Below are 15,030 nucleotides of genomic sequence, written 5' to 3' on the forward strand. Positions count from 1 at the left end.
AGCTGGGGCTGAGAGGACAGGAAAGAGGGGACAACAAGCAGCGTAACACCAGGCCAGAGATACCTGCTGAGAGAGAGAAACACAAGTTAATGACAGCAATGATGTCATCTGTACATGGAGGGAGGAGAGGTGCATCATGGGAGCTCCCCCAGCAGGCTGGGCCTATAGCAGCAGAACATGGAGGGAGGAGAGGTGCATCATGGGAGCTGCCCCAGCAGGCTGGGCTTATAGCAGCAGAACTATGGGATGTTTCAGGCTCACCTGAGCCATCCCTAACTATAAGCTTTATCAGAAAGGGACACTGATGGTTCCTCTGACTGTGTGAACCTGTGGCTGAGGTCTGGGGGGTGAATCGGCTGTTTCCCAGCTGTCAGAACCGTTCTTATCGGTTTCTTTGTCCAGGTTCTGCTCAGACACGCTTTAATCTGACCTCTGTATCTCAGAGGTCGATGCTTCGGGGACAGCAGTGAGTTCTTCTGTTCGTGGCGTCGGTGCGCCTCAGTGAGTGAGGCAGAGCAGGCGATGCTTGTTTATGGAGGGCACATGTCTCTCTGTCACTCAGCTGTGTGATAATCTGACTGGAAGCTCCGTCTATTTTTACCCAGCCTCCCCCCTCAGCTGTGCTTCCTCTCACACTCGCTCAGACTCCTCAGTTGAGCGGGGAAACGTTTGGATCTTCAGCACCGGGCCTGAGGTACTGTGTTCTCTGCTTCTGGATCAGTTTGTTGTTCATGACGTGTGGAAAGTTTGTGCTGAAGCTGTTTTTATGATGGAAGCCATAAACAGCTTCTTATCCCAGCTGTAAACTGATCTCTGTGTTTATTAATGAGTATGTTAACAGCTGGATCTGCTGAATGAATTATGTCCTCAGCTGCTGTTTTAGGCTACTTATATTTACTTTATTTGATATCAGCTGAACCTGAATAAACTGATTTTACTGATGACTTTTGTTCATTAACCTTTTAAAGTTTCTGATGTTTCAAACATTTCAAACCTTCCCCAGCTCTGAGTTCAGCTGTCAGTGAAACTGTTTCAATCTGTTTCACTGACAGTTATCTTCATGAGACTGATTCACAGAGTCTAACTCAAAGTAAGTCTTCTTGCCTCTTCTCAGTCCATGTTAGACCTCTGTGCTGGAGGTAAAGAATGAGTCTGATAACTGAAGAAAAACTTGTCTGAATTAACATTCTCTGTGTTCTGCAGGAGTTTCCACAATCAGAACCAGACCTCAGATGTTAGTCTGGAGGGTTTTCACCAGGAAACTGACTCAGTTTAAATCCAGAATCTGTAAGAGGGGAATAAAAAGTATCTGAACCACTATGGAACCCTGAGAAAACTCCTCCATGCCGAGAAGATCCCTTTAAAAACTAAAGGAAGCCAAAGCAGAATAAGAAAAATGTTCCTCCATCTTTAGTCTCTCCTCATGATGACAGAAGAGGCCGAAGATGCCTGTGGACGACAGAAGCAGGTGGAAAGCAGCAGAGCAGCAGCAGGAGGAAACATCTGTCGGTCTTTCACCACACTGAGCACCATCGCCATCCAGGCAGGTCAATCCCAGATCGTCGCCTCCGTCCTCAAGGTAAGAGAAGAAATCCAGTCTGCAGCTGCTCTGCTTCTATATCAACATGTTTAGGCTGTGCTATGAGATGCAAACAGAAGGAATAAGAGGGGCTGACCTGAAGCAGCGCAGCAAAGTGTTTCTGATTATTCAGTTTTATCTCAGAAATGTAGATTGATTTATCCAGTTCAGTCTCCAGCAGGCTGGCTGGAAAAGCACAGAGAAGTTAGTCAGAAACATCCCCTGATGAGACACCAAACAATGAAGATGCTCCTAACATCTGTCTGGTATTTTATCCTCTCCTCTGGCTGTTGGACGGGACAAACCATCCAAAGTTTTATGCTTTATGTTTGCCTTTCAGTGATGTGAGTGGGATTGCAACATTTGTTTTTGATGGTAAAAGAGGATCCGCAGACAGCAGTTTGTTGGTATTATTTATGTTGATTCAGAGTTCTTAACGGCTCTGACTGGGAGGCACAGCCCCCCCCATCTGAATCAGAGGGGTGTCCTGTTGTTGGACTTCTGCGCTCGTCATGGACTGTGCACGACGAACGCCGTGTTCAGGCATAAGGGTCCATATGTGCACCAGGACACCCCCGGCCGCAGTTCGATGATAGACTTTGTGGTTGTATGACACTCAGGTGAAGAGAGGGTTAGCGCTATCAACTGATCCCCACTTGGTGGGGAGTTGGCTCTGCTGGGGGGGGGGATGCCGACCAGAACTGGCCCAAACGTATTGTGAGGGTCTGCTGGGAACGTCTGGCTGAATCCCCCGTCAGGAGGAGCTTTAACTCCCACCTCTGGCAGCGCTTCAACCGTCTCCCGGAGGAGGCGGGGGGCACTGAATCCAAATGGCCGATGTTCAGTGCCTCCACTGTTGAGGCGGCTGACCGGAGCTGTGGCTGGAAGGTGGTCGGGGCTGGCTGTGGTGGCAGCCCCTGAACCCGCTGTGGACACCTCTGCATCATCACGTGGACATCAGGGACAGATCTCTGGACTGCCACATCGGGGTGGTGGTCCCCCCTTTTTAAAGAGGTGTGTTCCAACTACAAGGGATACACTCCTCAGCCTCCCTGGTTAGGTCTATCTGGGGGTCCTGGAGAGGAGGATCCGTCGGATTCAGGAGGTGCAGTGTCATTGTCGTCCCGGCTGTGGAACAAAGGACCAACTCTACATCCTCAGCAGGGTCCTGGGAGTTCGCCCAACCGGTCTACAAGTGTTTTGTGACTTGGAGACAGCGTTCGACCGTGTCGCTCTGGGAGCCCTGTGGGGGGTGCTCCGGTACTATGGGGTGCCGTACTCCTGGATGGGGGCTGTATCCGGTGAGGGTTGGACTCCATCAGGGCTGCCCTTTGTCACCATGCTGTTCATAATTTTTATAGACAGAATGTCTGGGTGCCTTCAGGGCGTTGAGGGGCTCCGGTTTGGCGATCTTAAAAGCAGGGATCCGATTCCCTGCTTTTTGCGGATGATGTGACAATGCAGGTGTCAGCAGCTGTAGAGCGATACAGTATGGGCTGTATGAGTTTGACGAATGTGCCAGAAAGTACAGTCCTACAACATCAGGGATGCCCACTGTCAAGCTCTAATGCAATACGCCTATATGAGACCTGCTTTAGCTCTGAGTTTAGCTCGCAGGCTGTTAGCTCTGACTTTAGCTCGCAGGCTGTTAGCTGTGAGTTTATCTCTCAGGCTGTTAGCTGTGAGTTTATCTCTCAGGCTGTTAGCTCTGAGTTTAGTTCGCAGGCTGTTAGCTCTGAGTTTATCTCGCAGGCTGTTAGCTCTGAGTTTATCTCTCAGGCTGTTAGCTCTGAGTTTATCTCTCAGGCTGTTAGCTCTGAGTTTATCTCTCAGGCTGTTAGCTTTGAGTTTATCTCTCAGGCTGTTAGCTCTGAGTTTATCTCTCAGACTGTTAGCTGTGAGTTTATCTCTCAGGCTGTTAGCTCTGAGTTTATCTCTCAGGCTGTTAGCTCTGAGTTTATCTCGCAGGCTGTTAGCTTTGAGTTTATCTCGCAGGCTGTTAGCTCTGAGTTTATCTCTCAGGCTGTTAGCTCTGAGTTTATCTCTCAGGCTGTTAGCTCTGAGTTTAGCTCTCAGACTGTTAGCTCTGAGTTTATCTCTCAGGCTGTTAGCTCTGAGTTTATCTCTCAGGCTGTTAGCTCTGAGTTTAGCTCTCAGGCTGTTAGCTCTGAGTTTAGCTCGCAGGCTGTTAGCTCTGAGTTTATCTCTCAGGCTGTTAGCTCTGAGTTTAGCTCTCAGGCTGTTAGCTCTGAGTTTAGCTCTCAGGCTGTTAGCTCTGAGTTTAGCTCTCAGGCTGTTAGCTCTGAGTTTAGCTCGCAGGCTGTTAGCTCTGCGTTTAGCTCGCAGGCTGTTAGCTCTGAGTTTATCTCTCAGGCTGTTAGCTCTGAGTTTAGCTCGCTGGCTGTTAGCTCTGCGTTTAGCTCGCTGGCTGTTAGCTGTGACTGAGCACATTTGAAATGGAGTGCTTGTGGAGGTCATTCAGACCACCACTGTTGTGTCCATGTGCTGTTTCCTGTTTTAGCACCAACTATTTACTGATGCTGCTGTAAAGGGAAGTCAGCAGTGTGTGTGTCAGTGTGTTAACGTGCATTATCTTGTGTCTTTTTTTGGTCATCATGCCGGAGATACCGTATCATCCCAAGGAATGCTGCAACACAAACACACACACACACACACGTACACACACACGTACACACACACACACACACACACACACACACACACACACACACACACACACACACACACGCGTGTGCAGAGATACATGCAGGTCACTGCAGAACAAAACCAAATAAAACAAGTCAAGCCCCTTCAGTACTTCAGACTCAGACTGTCGTGCACGTCTCAGCCGCATGTCGTGCACGTCTCAGCCGCATGACGTGCATGTCTCAGCTGCATGTCGTGCACGTCTCAGCCGCATGTCGTGCACGTCTCAGCCGCATGTCGTGCACGTCTCAGCCGCATGTCGTGCACGTCTCAGCCGCATGACATCTTGAGTTTCGGCGTGCTGCCGTTCTTCACATGTGAGCGGAACATGGCAAACGTTCTCAGTAAAAATATTTGTTGGCTGCCATGTTGACCTCATATCAGCAACAATACTCCCCCCCCCACTGCAGTTTGAGCGCTTCAATGTCACAGATACTAAAAACATATTGTCATGATGATTATGTTCTTTAACTGCCTGTTATAAAGGAGGAATTTGTTGCTCAATAGCTTCATAAGTTAATCTTAAAGCAGCAGGAACATGTGTCCATGATCTTTTGTGACTCCTGAGATCATGAACTCTTCACTGCCTTCACCTCTGACCTCTGGTCTTTCTTCTTAAAATGTCACATTCAAAATGCTCGTCCATAAACCGTATTTTACTGGTGAACTAACCTGTTGAGCCGCTTTACTGTTGTGTATATGTACCCAGAGTGGCTCTCTGGTCCACGTCCAGCTGGTCCAGGTCCAACCAGGACTCTGTGAGATTGGGTCGAACCAGGAGGAAAACCATGTACTGATCCAGGAACAGCAGCAGCTGTTAGAGAAACTCAAGGTACACAAAGACTCTCTACAATCACTCAGGATTCCCTTCACCAACAGGTTGTAAAATAAAATCTGTGGATCACTTCAGTCTGAAGATCTGATTCAGTCTCTTGGTTTTCCATCAGCGAGGCTTCTTTGAAATAATAAAACTTTCTCTTTCTTTGGAAAGTTCCCAAAGAGAACTTCAGTTTTTACCGGGCAGTGAAGCAACTTTCAGACTGAATTAGTTTGATCTTGATCAGGATTTAATGAACATCTGTAGAAACACCCTGATCTCCAGTTCAAATGATAAATTAATTACATTATTGTCTCTGACTCTTTAAAGTAGCAGTTACTGCCCTCTAGTGGCCAACTTGGAGAAAGCAACCAAGTCAAGGTCCATCCACCCAACGTCAAACTGCAAATGATATATTTCTTCACCATGCATTACAAATATGACAAAATGTAGAAGTTACAGTAGGATACAACAAGATTATGTAAACTTAATAATAGCTGACAATTGGTGTGGGTTTTACGCCATTTCATCTCAACACGAGTTAATTAAATTAACTACGTGTTAATTAAGTGTTTGGTCCAAATATGACCCATGGCATCCTCCCAGGAGACATCCTCCCAGGAGGCCTCCTCCCAGGAGGCATCCTCCTCCCAGGAAGTATCCTCCCAGGAGGCAGCATCCTCCCAGGAGGCATCCTCCCTGGAGGCATCCTCCTCCCAGGAGGCATCCTCCTCCCTGGAGGCAGCATCCTCCCAGGAGGCATCCTCCTCCCAGGAGGCATCCTCCTCCCAGGAGGCAGCATCCTCCCAGGAGGCATCCTCCTCCCAGGAGGCATCCTCCTCCCAGGAGGCATCCTCCTCCCTGGAGGCATCCTCCTCCCAGGAGGCATCCTCCCTGGAGGCATCCTCCTCCCAGGAGGCATCCTCCTCCCAGGTGGCATCCTCCTCCCAGGAGGCAGCATCCTCCCAGGAGGCATCCTCCTCCCAGGAGGCATCCTCCTCCCTGGAGGCATCCTCCTCCCAGGAGGCATCCTCCTCCCAGGAGGCATCCTCCTCCCAGGAGGCATCCTCCTCCCTGGAGGCATCCTCCTCCCAGGAGGCAGCATCCTCCCAGGAGGCATCCTCCTCCCAGGAGACATCCTCCTCCCAGGAGGCATCCTCCTCCCTGGAGGCATCCTCCTCCCAGGAGGCATCCTCCCAGGAGGGAACCACCTCAGCTGACTCCTTTCTATGTGGAGGAGCAGCGGCTCTACTCCAAGCTCCCTCCAGATGGTGGAGCTCCTCCCCCATCTCTAAGGCTGAGCCCAGCCCCCCACCTGAGGCAAAGACTCATCCCTGGCCCGGAGGGAGCACTCCATCCTTTTTAAGTTCAGAACCAGGGCCTCAGATCTGGAGGAGCTGACTTTCATCCCGGCTGCTTCACACTCAGCTGTGAACTGAAGGTCACAGCATGAAGAAGCCAACAGAACCACATCATCTGCAGAAAGCAGACCCTGAGGTTCCCAAAGCAGACGCCCTCCAGATCCTGTCCATGAAAACCACAAATAGGATGATGAGGGGCAGCCCTGGTGGGGTCCGACACTTTGTACCAAAAATGTGGCCACAGCTCTAACCGGATACCTCTGGTTCCTCTGGTGCCCTGTGGCCCTGCAGCATAACGGTTGTCAGTGCCATAAGTAGCCCAGATTGGGTCCACATGCCTTCAGATGGTCACTGCTGCTGACAGCTGGACATGTCTTTCTGCTCTTTAGTTGTTTTTTTGCTCACATTAGCATCTAAATGAGGCTCAGGTCAGTTTTCTGCAGCATCTTTGTGTTGTTGAAGCTTTTTTATCCACTTTTCTTGTGACGTTACTGCAGAAGCATGAGCCTGAGGTGCTGGCTGTGGTGGAGAAGAAGGAAGCAGAGCCGAGGAGGGATGGAAGGACGACGGAGCAGAAGAAACGGGAGGAAGCGGAGCTGCACCATGCCATGAAGGCGTCTCTGAGCGAGGGATGGTCGCTGCTCCTTCACCTGCTTGAAAGACGGCTGGAAGTCCTGATGCTGACCTCAGACTTTTACTGCCGAGCTCTGGAGGTAAGAAGCCTTCAGCTACATTAAAGAGGCCGTATTATGCTTTTAGTTTCCTTCGCCGTGTTAAAGTAACAGAGCCTGAAGTCTACACCAGAGACATTTATTCTCTCCCACAAAAGATACTTCTCCTGAACGCCTCATTTTTAAGCCAGGCGGTTCTTCCTCCTCTGCATGACGTCGCCTTCAAACACACATTTTCAGCCCCGTGGCTCGTTTCTCTCAACTCAAACCAACACGAAGCATCTGTCTGAGACCAGAGAAGCATTCAGTCTGTTGTTGTGGACCAACAGTGTTCATTTCAAATGATCAGAACCAGAATCTGGACCTCCTCAGAGTCTGTCTGTGTCTGCAGTTTGCTGCCAGTATCGACAGATTTGAGGATCTCCGGATCGGACCAGGTGAAGACGGACCGACTGAAGTCCAGCTCTCATACGACTCCATGAGGAGAGGTAACCGGTGTTCATTTACAGCCCGACAGATTTAAACTGAATTGAACTTTTCCAACAGTCGGGTGAGAAGCTGCAGATGGGTTTGAACTATTTAGCTGCTGAATGTTTGGAGTTTAAACTGAATCAAACTGATTTACTGCTGAAGACGCTTGAAACTGGTTTCCTGCTTGCAGATGTTCTGGGGAAGTCGCTGCAGGTTTTAGGCAGCAGCAGCATCCTGCTGCAGAAACTCAGACAGCTGCAGAGGACCGAGGCCCTCCAGAGGAGAGGAGGAGTACTGCAGGATGAGGAAGACAAGGTGGATCAGACTGAAACACTGAACCTAACAAAGAGCAGGAGACCTTTACAGAGTTGTTACTGCTCCTCTGATCCACCTGTTAATCATCTTCTGTGTTCACCTTCTGACTCTTTGGTTCTTTAAAGTCTGTGTTTCCACCAGAAACATCTCCCACAATCCTCTCCTAACCCACCTGTTGTTAATCAGCTGTTTCCTGCTTGCCAGAGTTCCCAGAGCAGCCGGGGGGCAACGTTGAGGCTGGAGGAGCTGGTGGAGGAGCTGCAGGACCGGAGGAGGAGGGCTGACCAGGCTGTCGGCCTGCGGCTGCAGCAGCTGGAGGGAAGCATCCCGGTCCAGAAGGCCGGGGGGGAGTCCAGAGAGACCATCTCTGATGTGAGAGACCAGTTTATGTTGGAAATGTGTTTTATTTAAACATTTCTGCACAGAAATGAACCGTCACACAGAAAGATTAAAGGGTGAGTTACGATGTTGAATCTTCAGATAAAAGAACAGCAGAAGAAACTCAAGACTGAGGATATTAGAGCTGAAAATATTAGGAAAAAAAATATTAGGAAAATTTTCTCTTTGAAATAGTTTTTGTTCCAAAAAGTTTTATCTGATTAATCGGCTAATTAATGACACACAGCTTTGCATTCAAGCTCAACATCCCACAAACCTCAGTAAAAAAAAAGAAGAATACGACCAAAATGTCAAGAAAACAGAAAGACGTCAGCGAAGAGAGAAACTGATCAACAGTCCTTCAGAGATTCACCTTCGAATCACATGATACTGAGTCATACAACAGCTGAACATTCTGGCTCAATAAAACAGGCCAAAAAAGGTATATAAGATCAGCGGAAAAGTCTAAATATGTGAATGAGTTAAAGAGGAAACCAGAGAGCTGCCAGTGGGAGCAAAGGAAAGGATTATAAACTCAGCTCAGAGAGGTTAAAGATGTTGGATGTTCAGCTGGGTCTGAAAGTTAGAGGAAGAACAAAGAAAATAGGAAGGTTGGAAAAGGGAAACATTCAGGTTAAAGAGTCGGGGACAGAAAACTCAAAGCAACACGTCTGAAAGTAGAAAATGTTCAACTAAAGAAGCAGGAGTCGGTGTTTGTCTGAACTGTAAGAAAGTAGCTGCAGGAGGTGTTCAGGTGGACTCTGTTCTCCTTCCATCACTGATGATATGGGCTGATGTAAAGGACCAGAGGAGATGTTCAGGTGGACTCTGTTCTCCTTCCATCTCTGATGATATGGGCTGATGTAAAGGACCAGAGGAGGTGTTCAGGTGGACTCTGTTCTCCTTCCATCTCTGATGATATGGGCTGATGTAAAGGACCAGAGGAGGTGTTCAGGTGGACTCTGTTCTCCTTCCATCACTGATGATATGGGCTGATGTAAAGGACCAGAGGAGGTGTTCAGGTGGACTCTGTTCTCCTTCCATCTCTGATGATATGGGCTGATGTAAAGGACCAGAGGAGGTGTTCAGGTGGACTCTGTTCTCCTTCCATCTCTGATGATATGGGCTGATGTAAAGGACCAGAGGAGGTGTTCAGGTGGACTCTGTTCTCCTTCCATCTCTGATGATATGGGCTGATGTAAAGGACCAGAGGAGGTGTTCAGGTGGACTCTGTTCTCCTTCCATCTCTGATGATATGGGCTGATGTAAAGGACCAGAGGAGGTGTTCAGGTGGACTCTGTTCTCCTTCCATCTCTGATGATATGGGCTGATGTAAAGGACCAGAGGAGGTGTTCAGGTGGACTCTGACATGTTGGACCACCTTCTGTATGAGGAAGATTAAACCTGATAAATGAAGAATATTGTTGATCTGTTTTTTTAATATTCAGCTGTTTAAAAAAAGTTTTTTATTATATTTTTCTCTCTTAGAGTTAAACAGCTGAACTAAAATCCTTCAGCAGCTGATTTCACATCTTTAGCCGTGGTTGAATCATGTTCTGGTCCAGTTTCTGGTCCAGTTTCTGGTCCAGGTTCTGGTCCAGTTTGTGGTCCAGGTTCTGGTCCAGTTTGTGGTCCAGTTTGTGGTCCAGGTTCTGGTCCAGTTCCTGGTCCAGGTTCTGGTCCAGTTCCTGGTCCAGTTTGTGGTCCAGGTTCTGGTCCAGTTTCTGGTCCAGTTCCTGGTCCAGTTTCTGGTCCAGTTTCTGGTCCAGGTTCTGGTCCAGTTTGTGGTCCAGGTTCTGGTCCAGTTCCTGGTCCACCACAGCACCCCCAGCCGGTCCCGACCACAGCCAGACACGCTCAGTTTGATGTGTCAGCGTCCGTCTTATGTTCACGTGTTAAATATAAATCCTGCTGGCAGACTCCTTCTCAGCTTTAAAAATATTCTGTCTGAAGAAAGTTCTGGACGGAGAAGTTGTTTCATGGAGCCTCAGAGATTCTGATCTTTTGCTCGTGTTTTTAATTCTAAACTTCTGTTAGTAACAAACATCTGAAAAAGTTTTACACCGTTGATCAAAAATAGAAACAAGAAGCATGAAAATCAGTTTCACCTTTACTTTAACTTTGAATTTAAAGAGTTCAGCTGGTTTTATTCAGAACCTGCTGGGATAGTTTCTGCTGCTCTGCTCTGCACCTGAACCCGCTCCGGTCAGCAGGTTCCAGACCGAGTCACAATGTGAAACATTTGCATTAAGATGGATGTTCTGTCAGGTAGAACTTTTCATGTCACAAAGAATGAAATGAAACGATGAAAAGTTTGGAATAAAAGCACAAAATGATACCACAGAAAGATAAATTGGGCTCCTGTGGTTCTGATCGGGCCGCAGCTGTCTGACCATGCAAGGCTCTGAACTGGATTCTGAACCCGACCCGCCGCCCAGCAGGATTTCACACCCAGAAGCACAAATAGCCCAATCAGACCGGTTTAAACACACCGAGTCGGTCAGACCTCGGTTCTTCACAGTTTTAAATTGTTTGGTTCCTTTTATTTTCTCATGAACAATGAATTAAATTTAAATGTTTCTTTTTATCAATCTTTTTGGTTTATTCAGTGAATTTCTGTTTGCTGCCATGTTGTTCTGCACCACAGGGCTGGACTCTCCCAGAGCCAAAGATTCTGGAGCAAAACCCGCCGTCTGGATCCACTTCAGCGGACCGGCAGTCACATTCAGGATCAGAAACCAGAGCCTTGAAGCCAGGATCCGGATCAGACCGAACCAGAGATGTGGAGCCTGGATCTGGGTCTGAGGACTCCAGAAAGCTTGAGTCTGGATCCGGATCAGACAGAACCAGAGATGTGGAGCCTGGATGTGGGTCTGAAGACTCCAGAAAGCTTGAGTCTGGATCCGGATCAGACAGAACCAGAGATGTGGAGCCAGGATCTGGGTCTGAGGACTCCAGAAAGCTTGAGTCCGGATCCGGATCAGACAGAACCAGAGATGTGGAGCCTGGATGTGGGTCTGAAGACTCCAGAAAGCTTGAGTCTGGATCCGGATCAGACAGAACCAGAGATGTGGAGCCTGGATCTGGGTCTGAAGACTCCAGAAAGCTTGAGTCTGGATCCGGATCAGACAGAACCAGAGATGTGGAGCCTGGATCTGGGTCTGAGGACTCCAGAAAGCTTGAGTCTGGATCCGGATCAGACAGAACCAGAGATGTGGAGCCTGGATCTGGGTCTGAGGACTCCAGAAAGCTTGAGTCTGGATCCGGATCAGACAGAACCAGAGATGTGGAGCCTGGATGTGGGTCTGAAGATTCCAGAAAGCTTGAGTCTGGATCCGGATCAGACCTACAGACTGAGTTCAGGGCAGATCAGAAACTCTCAACCCGGTCAGACCAGACTAGAAATCCAGATCTGGAGCCTGAATCCAGTTTGGATCAAACTACAGACCTGAAGTCTGGATCCAGATCAGATGAGACCAAAAAGCAGCAGCTTGGATTCAGATATTTTGGGTCCAGAGACCTCCGTGGATCCAGCTTAGAGCTGCTGCTAGAGGAGACCAGAAACTTCAAACTGGGATCCAGATCAGACCTGAAGCCTGACTCTGTACCAGAAGAGACCAGAGATCTGACGCCCAGATTCAAATCTACTGAGACCACTAAATCCAGATCAGAGACCAAAGAATCTCCTGAATCTGGATCAGAAATGAAGTCTAGATCCAGATCAGATGAGCCCAGAGACCTGCAGCCTGACTCCACTTCAGGAGAGACTAAAGACCTGCAGCCTGGTTGTTGCCTGGACCTCCAGACACACTCTGGATCAGAGGAGACCAAAGACTCTCAGTCTGGTTTCAGTTCAGAACTGAAGAATGGATCCAGTTCAGAGGTGCAGCCAGAAACTGGATCGGCTCGGAGGTCAGACTCTGAGAGCAAGAGGCCTGGAACTGGATCAGATGAGACCAGGAAACTGCACGAGGGATCCAAACCAGTGGAGACCAGAGACTCTCAGTCTGGTTTCGGTTCTGTTCTGCAACACAGATCCAGATCAGATGTGCAAACCGGATCTGGATCTGATGTGAAGCCTGGATCCAGATCAGAGGAGACAGGAACCCTGCAGTCAGGATCCGGATCAGAGGCAAGTATTTGGCTCAGGTAATAACTGTAAGAACGTCATCAGCTGGCTCACTTTTTACTTTTAAAGTTCATTTTCTGACATTTATTTCATAAGATTTATATCGAACAACTTTTTGACCAAAAGTATCCAGAAGTCAGTGTAAGTTAGGTGTGTTCTGGAAGTTCTGGAAGGTCGAGAGGGTCCTGCTCTGAGAGCTTCATGGTTCCACCATCATGGAGCCACTGAGACCTGAGGCTGCCTTATATGCAGGGACGGCAGAACCAGACGAGGTTCCTGAGAGGACCACAGAGGTCCAGAAGGACTGAGTTTAAACAGAAGTCTGTTTAAGCAGCACGAGGAACTGGATCTGATTCAGGCAGCTGAAACGAAGCTCTGCTGAGGTTCTGTAACACTTTCAGCTGTCTGACTCTGTCCATGAATGAGTTTTAATGATAGGAAGAAGCTTCTGGAACCTGTCACTCAGCAGATTTCTGTTATAGAACCTCAGGCTTCATGCTGAAACTCTGCAGTGTGTTCCTCTCAGGTGGAGGACGTCAGTTTGTCTGCAGTGAGCAGCAAACAGGACAAACCCAAACAGAACTCAGCTGCTGGTGCTGCTGGGACCAGGTGAGAAACTGTTCATCTCTGAGCATGCTGGGAAAAGTCCAAATCACATAAAACTGTAAAACTGACAAAACACGAGAAGAAGAGCAACAGCTCAAAGAGTGAACCCACATGTAGTTCCTGTAATTACACACCAGTAAATCCATAACTTCCTGCTCACAGTTCGTGGGGTGATGGTGGTGGTCAGGTGGCAGACCTGCAAAGCATGCTGGGAAAGGACAGCCCACATGGAGAAGACCCCGCCCACCGTTTCCTTCTGACCAATCAGAGGCAGCAGCTGCTGTTGTCGTTCGAACGCCTCGAAAAAAAGGTGACGTTTTATTTCCTTTAAAACCGATTTATTCAGAGATAAAAGTACTTTAGCCTCTGCTCTGGGTTCGGTGTAAGTGTGAAGAAACTGATTAATCCGCTGTTTATTTACTGTTCTAACACAGAAGAATAAGTAATAGAACAATTCCTAATAAATTTGTTCTGATTCAAATTATTTGTTATCAGCGAGTTTGCATCAGCCACAGGTCACTCACCTGGTTTCTATCAGGATGAAACCAGCTGTTTCCAGCGACTGACCGGCGTCTTCCAGCTGTGATTCATATTCCAAATATCCCCGATATTCCCGGAGATAAAAGTAATTCCTGAAGAAGAGTTCTCTTCATTTTCCTCCTGTGGATGTCCTCCACAGTTTTTGTTTTTTCCTCCTCCAGGTTTGTTTCCTGTTAAAACCACTGCTTCTTCTACTGAATTACAGCCACTAGCAGTACTCTTTAGCGCCCCCTCTGGTGACAACATGCAGCCAAGTTGATTCACTTCAAACCATTGATGGAGACGGGTCTGATTCTGGGATTTTTGTTCAGGTTTTCTGAATAATTGCCTCAGATTGGCTTCAGTCGTGATCAAATTGTGAATTGTTTTCCAATGTGTGTGTTGCAGGTGTGCAGCGGCCTGCAGCAGATCAGCAGCGTCTTATTGAACAGCTCTGAGGCGGGACGGCAGCTTTCTGAGGCCAAACACACTCTGAACACACACCTGCAGCTGCACTCACAGGCTCAGGTAAACACACACCTCACAGGCTCAGGTAAACACTCACAGGCTCAGGTAAACACTCACAGGCTCAGGTAAACACACACAGGCTCAGGTAAACACTCACAGGCTCAGGTAAACACACACCTCACAGGCTCAGGTAAACACTCACAGGCTCAGGTAAACACTCACAGGCTCAGGTAAACACTCACAGGCTCAGGTAAACACTCACAGGCTCAGGTAAACACACACAGGCTCAGGTAAACACTCACAGGCTCAGGTAAACACTCACAGGCTCAGGTAAACACACACAGGCTCAGGTAAACACACACCTCACAGGCTCAGGTAAACACTCACAGGCTCAGGTAAACACTCACAGGCTCAGGTAAACACACACAGGCTCAGGTAAACACACACAGGCTCAGGTAAACACACACAGGCTCAGGTAAACACACACCTCACAGGCTCAGGTAAACACACACAGGCTCAGGTAAACACACACAGGCTCAGGTAAACACTCACAGGCTCAGGTAAACACACACCTCACAGGCTCAGGTAAACACACACCTCACAGGCTCAGGTAAACACTCACAGGCTCAGGTAAACACTCACAGGCTCAGGTAAACACTCACAGGCTCAGGTAAACACACACCTCACAGGCTCAGGTAAACACACACAGGCTCAGGTAAACACACACAGGCTCAGGTAAACACACACAGGCTCAGGTAAACACTCACAGGCTCAGGTAAACACACACAGGCTCAGGTAAACACTCACAGGCTCAGGTAAACACACACCTCACAGGCTCAGGTAAACACTCACAGGCTCAGGTAAACACACACAGGCTCAGGTAAACACACACAGGCTCAGGTAAACACACACCTCACAGGCTCAGGTAAACACACACAGGCTCAGGTAAACACACACAGGCTCAGGTAAACACTCACAGGCTCAGGTAAACACACACAGGCTCAGGTAAA

At 48.4% G+C, this 15,030-nt stretch overlaps 1 protein-coding gene across 1 annotated transcript in view; it reads right to left on the reverse strand.

Annotated features, from left to right (window-relative positions):
• LOC140319808 (uncharacterized) overlaps positions 1 to 15,030 on the reverse strand; it is a 481,384-nt gene that overhangs the window by 215,763 nt on the left and 250,591 nt on the right. The window lies entirely within an intron of this gene.

Source organism: Leuresthes tenuis, unplaced genomic scaffold, assembly GCF_036924035.1.
Source record: "Leuresthes tenuis unplaced genomic scaffold, fLeuTen1.0.hap1 SCAF_12, whole genome shotgun sequence".
Taxonomy (NCBI): domain Eukaryota; kingdom Metazoa; phylum Chordata; class Actinopteri; order Atheriniformes; family Atherinopsidae; genus Leuresthes; species Leuresthes tenuis.